We start from the raw sequence: 15,544 nt of genomic DNA, 5'->3' as shown, positions 1-15,544 counted from the left end.
GAAATTGTTAAATTAAATAACATATTTAATATTTTACTTTTATAGTTAAATGGTAATCGTGAGAAATTCTTTCATTATTGTTAACTGTAAATAACAACGCACACTCTTGTGTCACTTGACATACAGCCACACAGACGTCTGAAGTACAGGTATAACAACTGTGCTTGTTCTGAGTTTACCTTCTGTAATCCGGTTATTTCATATCAAATAGAAATAACGCTTTTACTGCGTTGTTTATATATATTTTACAATAAATGTTTTCCAAACAATTTAGTTGAAGTATCATTAAAATGATCGAATGACATTTGACAACATAAGTTTTATTCCAGGTAATCTATTGACAGCCATGGCATTACCAATACTGTCTTTATAAGGCCTGAACAGTTTTAACTTTTAACACAATTCTCATGTGACTCTTGAGACATATGAAGAAAACTTTGTTCGTTATGTGATGCAGTGTTTTAAATATGTCACATTAAACATAATTCTCTCACATAGGACTAGCCAGGTACAAGGGACGAGCTTCCTACCCATCTTGTGTTAGTTTGTATTACATAGAACACAGAATAAACGAGAATACTTAGATTTATAAATAAAACGTACAAAGTATTTAGACATTACAAGAAGTGTTTTGTAATGAACTAATAAATTCAAGATAATATAATTATTATGGATAATTTATTCGTTTCAGTTTGGTTGTATCTTTTAAAAATATTCGTAAACACGAAATAAATACAAAACCTTTTGCATACGGAGTAAATCATGTGATGACATTTTACGTGCTTAGAAAACATGATCGAAACTATTGTTAAAAAATAAATAATGAAACTTTTATTTCTCACTTAAATCTTAATCTTGAAATTATGAACATTTTTATAATATAAAATTAAATTTTATATTTTATCATGGTCTATTCTATGCAAATAAATTATCTGAAATAAAATAATTATTTCTTTCAAAGTGCAGCAAAATGGGTTAATAAAACTTCTTACGTATTATAATTTATCTCGCACGAGTCTTTAGGTAATTATGTTACGTACGTTATGTATTACGATTTGAAACAACCAGAATTTATAATTTTAATTTAAAGGTTAATTAAACATAAATATTTATCAAATTTATATTAATTGCCAACAAGATTGATACACTGATTTTTCTTTCTTAACACAAATATATTTTAACATATAAACAACAATACAAGCTATTTTAACGGTTGTTACAAAATAATTATTTATATACAAAATTTTACAAGCTCGCAAACAATATTCAGTTTTCTATCTGGTGTGTAACTGAATATTTCGTCAACAGTCCATGTCCATAAGGGAAAAATTACTTTTTTGTTCATACACAGCTAGCTTTCTTCTTGGTTTGCTTAATGCCGCCTACAATCTCACTTTTTTACGGAGGAAAATATCTAATGACCTTCTAGAAGAAATAGTAACGTCCGAAGTTAGTTCTCCGGAGTTAAACGTTTCGTAATGTCAGGAATCTACAAACGTTCCTAGCTTAATTCTGTGGTTTTACAATTAATAAGTGTTAATTACAGTTATAGCTCCGAGGTTTCAAGTATACAAACTGTAGCAAAACACTGTTTATTATTAAACTTTCTCCATACCTGTCGATTTATAATTTTTAAGGTCATATTCTCAAAAGTTTATTAGGAAACAATAATAGCAATTACTGTTGTTTCATATTCACCAAGTGCAATATTGATTTTTATGCTACAGAATATTCTACAAATTTAAAGAACAGGCGAAACTTGGACAATATAGTATTAACAATATACGGTACATACATTTATAAATATATATTAAACTGAATCGAATATATACATTAAAATATTAAATCACTCACAAACTAAAATCAAAATCTGTTTGTTCGTGGAAAAGTATATTTTTTAGCCACAGCATAGCGGCTCTTAGAATAGCTGCAAGTTTATCAAGTACGAACTTTTAGCTCATAGCTTTGACATCTCTTCACCGATTTGAAATATAATGACAATTATAGACTTGAGAGGCCAACCTATTTCGGGTGATGTATTTAGTCATGTTCAAGATTTTATAAATTAATTTACTCCAGCCTTGCCTAAAAGAATTTCAATTTAAGAGAACGCTGATAGAGATCCTGATAAGTAATAAAACCTCGCCAAACCTAGGTACTGGTAACGCACAAAAATATAACTCATACAAGAAGTAAAATAAAGGTTTCATAACTTAATGTACCCTAATCCTGCCTATAATCTTTCAAATTGCAGCGGCAATTGAGAAATTCCTCTTGTTAGTTCTTACAAACCAACTTTCGGCCTGTCATGTATCTGAAAAAAAATTATTTAAAAAAACTTAAAATTTGACTTTATAACTTTATGGAACTGTAACTCCAATTTCTTTGTTTGTTTTGAATGTCGTACAAATTAAAATGGACTAGCACAGATGGCCCTCGTGTAGCTTTGCGTAAAATTCAGAAACATACAAACAAACATTTCAGTGGTTTTTATCATATTTATTTATCGCAATAACAAAGGGAGTTTTTAGTCGTTCTTGTTGTTTTCTTACTTCATAAGTTAAAAAAGGACTATGTTTTCTCTGTTTTCATTGAAATTGGAGGGGGTAATCACGCCATAAGCTTACTGCGGGACATAGGGAGACACTTTTTCCTAGTAAACTGTTTTCGATCAACACAATACATGTATATTTAAACAATTCATATAAATTCAATACTTCGTTTTTATTTCAGTGTAACGCCTGCATTTGTGAAATAACACGTTGTTACTTTGCTATATAGAAATTAAGCATAAAACTACTCATTAGGATATTTGATTGGTAGATTTAGTAGATACATATTTATCCTATGCTTGCATTTGGTAATTATTTTACAGTTTCATATAACATATTTAACTTCTACCTACATCTAAAGGTCAAGTAAATGTAACCAATCTCAGAGTTCGTAATGTAACGTGTTTCTCAGGATTTGAACAAACAACGTGCGTGTCTTTTAATGATGTGAGGTTAAAACATTATCAAAGTAAGTTTGTGTTTATAGCTTCCAGAGTCGAAACAGCTACTTTTTCGGTAATTATTCTGTAGAATATAAAGTGGTTATATTACAGAAATAAGAATGGTAAATCAAGTATGGAAGATATGTAACTTATAGATTCTGATTTTCTTTTGAGAAAACTTTCAAATTAAATTTCGAAACAATTGACTATCAAAACGTGCATCAAATATTAGAAAAAAAAGTTATAAAATAATCTATGGATCTAAACTTAACTGTACAGTAAACTGAAATTATCCCCATATTTTAATTTTCTAGACACTTACTATGATTACATTAACCTCCCTGTCTCCAGGAGCTCAGCAGTAAATTTGAGGGCTTACAATGCTAAATATTTAGGTTCAATCCCAACAAATGTGCCAAATGTGCAACCTTGTGTTTAAAAACAAAGCAGACAAACATTGGCCATTTTTAAATTACGAATATGTAACTTTATGTTAACGTCACACAGATTTTATAAATGACGAGATTAAAGTGTAAGGTATATAAACTATGCTGTATTAGTAATTCCAATATACATTATTTGTTTATTTACACGGTTAAAAGGTTGAAAAATTGACAAAGGTCTCCTGAAAAACAGTAACGGAAAGTATTCACAAGAGCAGCTTTAAGACACCCTTCAAGAAAATATAGTTTCATTCGGTAATTTTCTGTATCATCTTAGTCTAATTTAAATTCGCATCTGTACCTCCCATAGTCCGAAGAAAGAATCACAATCTGAGGGCAATGAGTTTGCTGTTTGTATTTGTAGAAGAAAGATGGTATTTCTCTTCAAATGAAAGGGTATAAAAGGTAAAAAAATAAGAATGTAATTCTCTATTTAAACAATGTTCTTGGAAATAATTTCTTAATGTTTTTAAATTTCAAAGTAGTTTATATATAAAAAATATATTGCTATTTTTAAAAGCAAATTATTGGAGTAGTAATTGCTATTTAGTATATTACGCTCATCCAAAAATGTAATTAAAGAGGCATATGGTTTGAAAACGAAAAACACCTGAATTTAATTTTTAAAAAAAATCTATATTACTTTACAAAATTATACATCCGATAATCAGAGCGCTGTATTCAAACACGAACTGGTAACAATTAGCGTGGGTAAAGTGTGAATATGAATATCAGAAAAACTACACTACAATACTATCATGCATAACTAAAGCAGATCGTCTTGACAGTTTCAAAATATTTTAGTAGGCTTTCATCGGCAGTTGTACGGGTTTGAATTATTCGTGGCTTAAAGCGTGTACTATGGAAACACTTATGGGAAGTGAGTACTATAAAAATTAATTCAAAACTTAAAAAGTTATTTCAAAATTAATATGGACTACAAGTAGAGTAACGTGTATAAATAGTATATGAATAAAGACAGTTAACTTATTAGGACTTAATTCGTGGATATTTACTTTAAAGCTCTCAAAATAAAATATTCATTTACATGAAAAATCACACGAAACATTCAAAGAAAAAATAAAGAATTATGGTCCGTGAAATGAGTAATAAAAATGACATTTCACTGAAAATGGGAAAAGTTTTTATTGAACCACATGTATTTTTTCTTCTTAAATTCTAAATATTTTTTTTAAATATTATTTGTTGTAAAATGCTTAAGATGTATATTTTTTCTTACTTTAAATTACATAATCATATTTCAGAATCACACAAAAATAAACAACTTAAAGACAAATATAAAAATGGAATCAAAAATCGTAAAATTACGTATATTATGTTTTTCACATCGTTTTATCTAAAGACACAGTTTTTAAAGTCTATCGATATATATACATATATAAATATATATTGTTGAGTTTTTATAGTTAACAACAAGTATTACTTTATGACCGCAAAGAACCATTTGATAGAATAGGTTTTAATTCCTCTTATCGTCCACAAAATCTGGTTATTGATGTCCACAGTGAATGTATAATAGTTATCACCAACTAAAATAATAGATTGACAATTGTATTGCTACTTGCTATTTTTTATCTGCATTAGAAAAATATGTATTAAACATTCAGTAGGGAATGATTATACGAATTGACTTCTTTGAAACCTAATTTATGACAAACTAATTTGGGTTTTACATATTTATTTAAGTTTCTTATCAATATATTTATCACAATTTCTTTTCATACGGTACTGTTTTTAATTGTATTACTTCTGTTTAATTGAAAAAATAATCAAATTCAAATTATTTTAAGTAAAATTTCTTTATGAATAATCAACATTCAATGTAAATTTTTTCATTGTAAAAAGAAAACTTACTACTGCCAGTTCTATTCCCAGAAGAACGATAGTTCCATTTTCATTACCCATATGATAGAGAAGCGTGTTTCCTATAGATGGTTCAACAAAACAGCTACATATAAAAATCCAAACTTTACAATTAAATTCACAAATCAAAAACGCTGAGCCTTCAAATTAGAAATCATTAATTATTATGTATGTTTTAAATTTCTTACCCAATAACAAGAGTACAGTTAAAGAGCCCCGAAACTATCGTTAAAGTTAGTATGTCGTCTGGGAAACCTCGTAATAGGTAAGAAAAAAGAAATATTAGTGTTTATTGGTTGATTGTTATTTACGTAATAAACTGAGGAAAGTACAAAGAATGGAAATTATGTTTTATGTACGTCGTACAAAATTATGCACACAACAAAATATATTAATTTTTTTTAGTCTCTGATTTCATTGTTTTGTTTTCTTTTAGCTGATATTTCTTCACTGTAGCTACACCAAAATAACTATGAGTAGAGTGTATATACCTTGAAAGAGAGACGCAGGCCCTCTGGAAATATCATCTGTTTTTTTACTACTTGTTGTCCTTTGCCGTAATGATAACTTTTCTCTTTTCATTAATTTCTCACACGAGTCACGACCTGCCTTGAATGAAGTATCACTATTTCCTGCACATACTTTTTTTCATTTAACATTAAGACTACTCTCGTTACAGACAGTTCTTTATTTCTTAACTCTCCAAAATACGTTAAAACGGTGGCATCAATTTCAAAATTTCTTCTTTTTCTTGTGCCAGAAAATAAGTTTCTACTTTTCTTTCAAGTAAACAACTTGGGTTTCATACTACACCAACATTAGCCTCACTCATGTATCCTTTTTACCGCCTGTTCGATTCCCAAACTGTTCGGCGAACAAATTAACTTTTCTTTTAAATACGGCATCGTGCGTAAAACGCTTTTCCATGGGTAAAAAATGCAATAAAACTAAGGAAACATAATGAAATAGCGTCTGAACAACAAGAAAGCTAGACGATGACTTACGACGGTGATGAGAAACCCACTTGAAGTAAAAATGTATATTAAAGACGGCTGGTATGGGTATTAATACTTTATTAAAACAAAGTAGAAATAATATGAGAAAGAAGGGAATTGAGTATTATAACAGCAAGTTTTAACGTAGAAAATAACATAACTAAATCAAATAACATATTTTATATTAATATTTAGTTTGTAAAACAAAATGATAGCAACCCAGTTATGTTTCAAACTGTTAAGTTATCGCTACAAATGTACGTTTACTTGGTAGGGTCGATAAAAATTGAACATTCTAAAAAAAATGTTTACTAAATATAATTTTTAACTGTCAGTAAGTGCTGTCTGAATTCGTTTTAACTTTTGTTTGTTTCCAACATCCAACTTGACTTCTGAAGTATTGTAATAATAAATTCACGAAACCCTAAGAAAGAAAGGAAGCTACCTACCTGTCTAACGTGTGGCTCCAAGGTCGCCTCGTTAAAGCCCACGCTGAGAACACCAGTTTAGATATTTACCAAATCTACAATAAAAGTTGGGTTGAAGATAATCTTCCAATGTTCACCTTCGTTGTGGTTCATGGTACACTCTGATTAACAATAAAAGTAAAGGGTTAAGAATTAGTTCAGCTCGTAAGAAAGTAAGAAGTTTATTACTGTTAAATAGTCAATTGGAAAGATGTATTAAAACTTCAACTCGATAAAAGGGATTGCTTTTTGTATCTCACCGTTTGAACAAAACCGTTTCGCAACAAAGTATCAAAACTGTTCTGGTGACATTTGTGACGGATTGTTAGTTTCAAACGGTTTAGAGACTATTATCATTATAAAAATATATTTTTAGATAGTCTAAAATTCCGTTTAGTAACAGGCAACGTAATCATGTATATATAGATGTTTGTTTGTATATCTTCGGGAACCCTCATAGGTAGGTAGAATGGTTGTTGTTTTATTTCAAAGCAACGCACTATATCAGTATACTGTATTCTGTATTCAATCTACTGCAGGCGATCAAACCCCAGATCGCAACGTTGTGTGCAAGATACTTAATCCATAAATTTTAAAACTCAATAAATAAGAAATAGTGAAGAAACGTGTATAACTGAATTATTTCTTTAATTTCGTGCCATAGTCTGCTTTTAAAGAAATGATCTTATAAGTCATTATTCAAATCAATGTGTTTTCTAAAAGTTGCATTTTTAAGAATTTAAACTAATGCACAAGATTTCGAACCTCTTTTTTGGGAAATCATCATAATACAGGTGTGTTTGTAATGTTAATAAAGGGTTTGAGTATTTTATTATGCGATTATTTCAAAGCTTTAACAAACTAATATTAGACAAAGACAATAGATTTCGCAATGTAATAATGGAGGAGAGGAGAATAATTCGTCTTCTCAGTTCTGTTTTGACGTAAATGAACCAATCGATGAAGACTCTGACGAAAAGAGGATGTAATATAAAGCTCTGGATACAAAAGTTAAGATTAACCGGGTAACGAACATTTGTACATAAGCTTGAAATATTTTAATATATTATTTTCAAACAAATGAACTGTGTGCTGTTTGTGTATTGGTGAAAATTATCGCCAAGAAATCAGAGACATTTAGTGTAAAAAATCCGGCTCATACATAAAAGCTGACGCTCAACAAAGGAGACTAAAATCAAACTATGCAAAGATAAAAAAAAAATGTTCTGTCTTTTCTTACGTGCATCCCTTTTAGTGCCAAAGCGGTATGTTTGCGGACTCACAACGCGAGAAACTGGGTTTATATACTCCTGGTGGGCAGAACGCATATAGCCCATTGTGTAGCTTTGTGCTTAACTGTGAACAAACCTATAAGAAGCGATTTAATATATCGGTCTTGTTTAAAGAAATATTTGCCAAAATCTTATTTTTTTCACTTGATTGAAGAAATCTTCGATGTTCAAGAACACAAATAAACAGCATCACGTTGGACAAAAGATTTTTAATTTACCTTTATCTTTACAATAATTGTTAAGAAAAACAAATGAAAATGAATGGTATACTTACCCAAGCAGAATCATAGCACCTCCAGCAAAAAATACCCCAGAGTTTATTAACAATTTTAGAGACAATGTTGGAACCTGTAATTAAAAAACATATCTGTTAAAAATAAAAATACGCAACATACTAAGAACAGTTTAGTAATTAGATGTAAAACATTTGTAACTAATCAGTTAATGAACGTGATAAAATGGTAAAATAAACTCTTTTTGATTTGAGCAAAATCTGATTGAGTTAATAGTTAAGAGAAATTTCACCAGAACAGATAGCTTAAATGTGTTTAATTTGCTACATTATTTCCTTACGGTTTTAATTCTTATCTCTAACATGCATTACAATATTGGAATTGTTATCTCAACTATACATTATCTGCGTGACGATATCGAGTAAACTGTGTCTAAGAAAACTAACACTTGGAGTTATTGCCTGAACAAAATTAATTATGTAGCAATACGGAGTAGTTGAGTCTACTAATAATGATCCTTGAAATTATTGCCTGGACTAGATTCTCTTCGTGATAATATGGAATAGTTGAGTTTACTAAAATTATACTTGTTCCTTTTATTACGTTATCTGCACGATAATAAGAAACCGTTGTGTCTGTTAAAACTAACACTTGGAACTGTTGTCTTTACTACCTCATCTGCCTGGCAGTATGTGATTTTATCCATACATAAAATTAATTAAGTTAGTATTACTTATATTTATTAATTTATCAGTCTCACAGACTTGATTCGTTTCTCCCATGCACTTACAGACACCTTATAATCATTCCTCTCAACTGGCTTGATGGCGTGCCCAAATATAAATGTTGTTTGTTTTATTGTCATAATTTGTAAGTTTATGTTTACTCTTTAAGTAGTTTTACAGATGAGTTTCAAGCATTCGTTTTCTATGTATGAAATTCATAATCTTTGCGTCGAGTAGAATTGACATGTTTAGAACGTTTTTACATTTCTTAAGTGTTTTAGAGGTAGGATTTTAGTTTGAAATGTTATATTTAGTTGTGCATCTTGATATTAGCATTTTTAATCTTTATAAAGCAGGAAATGAAAGTATATAGTACCATGTATTATAATAACTTGGGATCGAAATGTTTGCATTTAAAGAACATGTTTCATGGCAATGAAACAATACCAGAAATAACTTAATCCAGCCCAAACTATATTGCTTAATTGATACTCACCATCTTGCACATGAACGGAGAGAGAATAAATACAACGAAGTAAAAGTTTCCAAAAACAAATCCATATTGGGTTGATGATAGTTGTTTTTTCTCTGCCTGAAAAAAGTTCACATACAAATAATGATGGTTTAAGAACATAAAAATCTCTAAACAAACAAAGAATAATAATTCATAAGAAATGCACCTTAAACTGAAATTATTTGCCTTAACTATATGTTTATTTGTATCTTTATCTATTTAGAGCAAGTACACATATTTCCTCTCAGTTCACTTAGTTTTTAAAAAGGAATTAGCTCAAGTGTATAACCTTCACTATTTTTACAATGATTAATTCTCACAAAAATATTCTTGATCACAATAAAAAAATGAATAGTTAATGTTCAATTTATTAATTTCTCATACGTAATGGACGTTCCGAAAAGTAATCTCTTTTACTCAATAGGTTTTAATTTGGATTCATCTGTTCCTCTGTTTGTTTCGTAATACATTGTGTGTGATATACAAAAAAAAACCTTAGTAATTATACTTTAACTCAAGAACGAGGAACCGAGCTTTAAACTGATACGACAAAATAGGGTTCCAGAACTCACGTAAAACGAACATTCTTACTTAAGAATCACGGATAGGTATAATTTTAAGAAATTAATATGCTTTGAAAATGTGGACATACGTTTTTGTGATTTCATTTCGAAATGTAACAAACTAGCATCATTTTCGCAACAAAAGATTTTAAAAACTTGTTGATATGGTAATATCAGGATTTTGGACATATATATTTACCCGGAGGTCATAGCGTTGAACAAGGGAATTCATTCAAAAGTAATGCAATCGAGAAATGTGTATTAACAATACTTTAATATTTTAAATTATAGGCTGGATGGTAATGACTAGCTGCCTTCCCTCTAGTCTTACACTGCTAAATTAGGGACTGTTAGGGCAGATAGCCCTTGAGTAGATTTGCGCAAAATTAAAACAAACAAACATCAAAAATACGCCCTTTTTATTACACATTTGAGTTTTACAATGACACACGAATACAAATACGTATACTTAATAATAAGTTGTACACCTAATTTTAAATTTTAAATTCGATTAACTGTTTACTCTACGAACTTAATAATAGATTGCTTAAATGTACAGAGAGAAGAAATATTAACTTGCAAAACGTATTAAAAGATGGATACACTGGATAAACTAATAAAGAGTTTGTTAACAAAATACATCATATTTTAAAAATTTTCGGTATTTCGGTATGAAGTCATTATAGTTCAAGTAGCGTGTCCATCAACATAAAATATTATCGTTTAAAATTAAGATGTTTCTCATTTAAATAGATTATGATCTCAGATTGAGGATTTAAAATAAGAAAGAACTGTTGATATCGAACATGGAATTTCTCAGCAGTACAGATTTTTAGATTAAGGTATGGAAATTGTCAACACTATTCTTCATAAGCAAGATATTTAACCAAACCCAACCTTCACCCTTAAAATTGCTTATAGTTACTAAAATAGAATAATATCAATAAAAACACATTGGAATTCTACAATAGATTACTCCCAATGTTCACCTTTTTTGGGTGCATCACCCAACCAATTTTCTTTATTAATTTTAGGTTACGACTGAAAAATATCAGTAGAATTCCGAAATAGAAATAATTTTAAAGCTTAATTTATATTAAATTCGTTACTAGTTTATAGTGCTCATTTTAATCGCCTATTTACAACTAAGTTAATTAATATAATAATAGCTTTGAAGCTATTTTCTGTATTATATGTATCTAGGTACGCAATAGTCACACAACTCAGCTAAAATAAAAAAGCATCGAACATAATGAAGAAAAAATAAAATTCGGACTCCAGCTATTCGGAGTAAAATGTAAAACGCGCCTTTGTACTTTCCCCACTAGAATAGCATTAGGTGTATGTATTATAACGCTAAAATTAGGGGTTCGATTCTCTTCGGTGGGCACAGTAGATAGCCCATTGTAGCTTTGCTATAAGAAAAACTCACATATACGTCTTAGTGGGAGAAGTCTGGGGAATTGAATCCACATAGTAGTTAAAGTACGCCGTTTATCAGAAACTTTTAATATAAGATTTTATATAGCGAATAAAGGCAGAACGAATAACGAGATACGTGGAAAGTTAAGAACAAATACGGGTTTTTGAGGTCCGTGCCTTTCCACATCCAAAACTACTATTCACCATCTATAGTCAGTTGACAGAAAACAATTACTTCTAATGAAACATATGCAAGGGAAAAATAAGTTGCTACAATTGGATTAATATGTAAAACGTATCTCCTGAAATGGATATTTTAGTCTCATGATTCTTGCGCACTTGTCTGAAAACTATACACCAAAAACTAAAGATCCGTGAGTTAATATTACTTTAAGCAAAGTGAGGCGAGGTATTGCTTTCCAAATTCCAAAAGGGCAATAATGCCATAAATTCTATGAGACCCTTGTTTTATTTGATATGCAAAAATACGGTTTTGGTTCAGAAGTCTGAAAGGCTTTTGTGGTTTAATTATTACTTAAGAATAGGAGTTCCTTATATATATTCAACTTAGTTCTACTTATATCCACAATTTAGAGGTAGATAAATAAAATTAAGAATTGACAGCTATTTATAACAATTATATATGTAAAGGGACTGTCCGTTTGAAAGCATAATAAATGAGATGAATGGAAAACAATGTTTCATAAAGTGCAGGTTCTATTTCGGAATCCTAAGAACGACATCACTTCAACGAAATCAATTTTTCCTTTATTGCGATTATAAAGTTATCTTGACAAATGTTTTGGTCTGTTTCGAGGTATATCAAATAGAGGAGCACAAGCATAGGTTCAAACATTTTGAATTAAGTAAATTTCTATTGCTTTACTCACTGGGTTAACTAAAACAATATTTGAAACAATAATGTGTGACTTTGACGAACATCAAATAGAAAGTAATTCTCAATTTTTAACGAAAATTGTATTTTGAAATGATAGTTTGTTTTGAAATTCGCGCAAAGCTACACGAGAGCGATCTACGTTAGCTTTACCTAATTTAGCAGTGTAAGACAAGAGGGAAGGCAGCTAGTATCACCACTCACCGCCAACTATTGAACTACTCTTTTACCAACGAATAGTGAGATTGACATTGACATTATAACGCCCTCATACTAAGAAAGGGTGAGAATGTTTGATGGGACGGGGGGTAGAAAGTTAGGAGGAATTTTTAGTGAAAATATTTCTGGATTTGTTTTTCTACTTTTAATACTAGAATAACATTAACTGTAACTCCCTTCCATAACTGGCTGCAGAGAGGTAAAGAAAGGAGTGGTTGAGATGTTGTGGGTATAACTATAAACAATCAATTCCGCTCTCTTATTTGATTTTCCACAACTGATAACTAGTTTTTTATCTGCGTTTGGACTTTGTCTAAAGGATGGTATATCCCCTATGCTTTTGGATGCTGTCACCACAGACAATTTCTATTATGACTTTAAACTTATGACTGAAAAGAAAACTGGCAATGAGAGTGTAAAATAAAATAATGTTGGTGCTTAATATCTATTTTATAAGTTTAAATAATACCTAGTAAAACATAGGGCATTTTTAACAGTTCTACATCTACCTTAAATAATTCATAAAAAAGTACCTTTCAGAAAAGAAGGACGCAAAAAGAGCGTAGCAGCAAGCTTGACAGAAGAAAAGAAAATTGATTAAGGATAAAACTAAGATCTGACGTTTCGTAATCCAAAGGCATTTGTTGTTGTTTCCAAAATCCGATCGCTCAAATGGATCTTCTGAATGTTTATGAGAATAATATTTTGAATCGTCAGTTTGTAGAAAATTTGTTTCTAAAGGATAAACTTCTGATTGGTTGAGTTGGTCCTCAAGTGTTGGTGTAGAAGACGAGTGATTTTTGGTGTAGTTTGAGACAATTTGAGGTGTTGTTAACATGGGAAGTGACGTCATCGTTCCACAATGATCCAGAACAGAAGTCTGATAGAAAAACACACAATCAAGAGTAACTGTTGGTTACGGTTTTAACACATTATTCAAACAGCTGGTAAATACATTAGTTGCTACACAATATCATAATGTTAGTTTTAAGTAAATTTTACAATATTAATATTTTGGGATACAGTTCATTAGTTGTTATGTTGTACAACTGCCATCATTAAATACACGAGCATAGAGCGAGCTCAATATATAAATATATTTTCATATGCCTTATGATTTATCAAAAAACAAAGCATATAAAAATATAACATTAGTATTTATGTAGCTTTATTCTAGAATATGAGTCCTCCACTGGTATTCGGTAAATATACCGATTAACAACGCTAAAATCACGCGTTCGATTTCTCTCGGTGGACTCAGCAGATATCCTGATGTGGTTTTGCTGTAAGAAAACACAAACATACACGCGAACAATCTAGGTTATAGTGGATTAAGCCTTTCTTTTTTTACGTATACATTTATTATCTAATAATCCTTCAAAATATATTTGACATGCTGATTAATATTTTAAAAGACATATATGGGAATGGATGGGTGGTAGTAAAATCTTTAGATTTTCAAACTTGAATGAAGTTATCCCTATATTGGAACTACTGATGAGAAGGTGTGTGTGTGTGTGTGTTATAGCAAAGCCACAGAGGGCTATCTGCTCAGCCCAGCGAGGGGAATCGAACCCCTGATTTTAGCGTTGTAAATCCGGAGACATACCGCTGTACTAGCGGGGGGCCTGACGAGAAGGAATGTAGCCAGTCAACACCAGACGCTTTGCAATTTCACCTCATGTGACATCTCAAAACGTTATCACATAACGTCCAATACAAATTCAGCCTACAAAGAACTCCGTTGAATAAACCACTTAAATTGCTATAAAAGGCTAAATAGTATTTCGCAGACAAGTTGTAAGTCTGTAGATACACAGGTATGCCACTTGGGGCGACGAACAATGAAAATATAACGTATAAAAACAATTTTTTATAAAATCTTTATGATAAAAAGAATTAAAATAAAATGTTTTGTTGAATTTTCATTATGCTTATACATCACTGGTTGAAAAAAAATCTAAAAATAAGCGTTTAAAAGATTAATTTATGATGTTTGAGGAATCGATCACAGATATATAATTTTAAGCTTTTTTAGTTGAACAACGTGTGGGTGATATTGCGAGAAGAAAATATTGACGAAGTCGAATCGAGACCTATTATTTATTAAAAACGTACTTAACATATAGTTATTTCTAGCCTGATTATGTTATGTATTGTTTCAAAATTTTTGCAAATTCAATGTCGAACGTTTGTTGTCATCTTTCAGAGGATTAAGGGTTAAGTCAAATACATGATGTTTCAATTACTTTGGATCATGGGCCCTTTGAGAAAACTGAACGAATAGACAAATTTAATCTTCATTAGAAATGTAAAGAAAGTTTTACTTTGACATAGAGGTTACAAAAAACTATAATTATAAAAATATTTACTAACGCCAAGTGGGCAAGGTTACTGTTTTTGACTTCTTTGTACGCTTGTTGAAGATAACTCGAGAAGTTTATATCTAAAAGTGGCCAAATTTAGTTCAAATATTAGGTGTCCCCTACACCAGTCGTATTACTTTTAGTAAACATATGACAAAAGACAGGATCCTACTAAATGTCATCCAAAAAATATTTGGAAATACATAAAACTTTGTAAAAAATTGAGGAAGAAACATATTGTACACCGAGACCTACATCTGTACAAAAGTAAGATCTTAGACCCTAGACTTATATCTCTACAAAAAAAAAGGATATTACACTTTAGATCAACATTTCTACAAAAAGAACATTTTAGATACCAGGTCTATATCTCTACAAAAATGAGGATCTTAGACCCTAGACCTACATCTAAACACAAAGAAGATCTTAGACTCCAGTCCTACATTTCTACAATAGGGTATCTTAGACGATAGATCTACAGCTCTATGAAAACAGGTTCTTATACCCTAGACCTACATTTCTAAGAGTGAG

This window comes from Tachypleus tridentatus, chromosome 6, assembly GCF_004210375.1.
Source record: "Tachypleus tridentatus isolate NWPU-2018 chromosome 6, ASM421037v1, whole genome shotgun sequence".
Classification (NCBI taxonomy): domain Eukaryota; kingdom Metazoa; phylum Arthropoda; class Merostomata; order Xiphosura; family Limulidae; genus Tachypleus; species Tachypleus tridentatus.
This window is presented reverse-complemented; position numbering follows the sequence as displayed.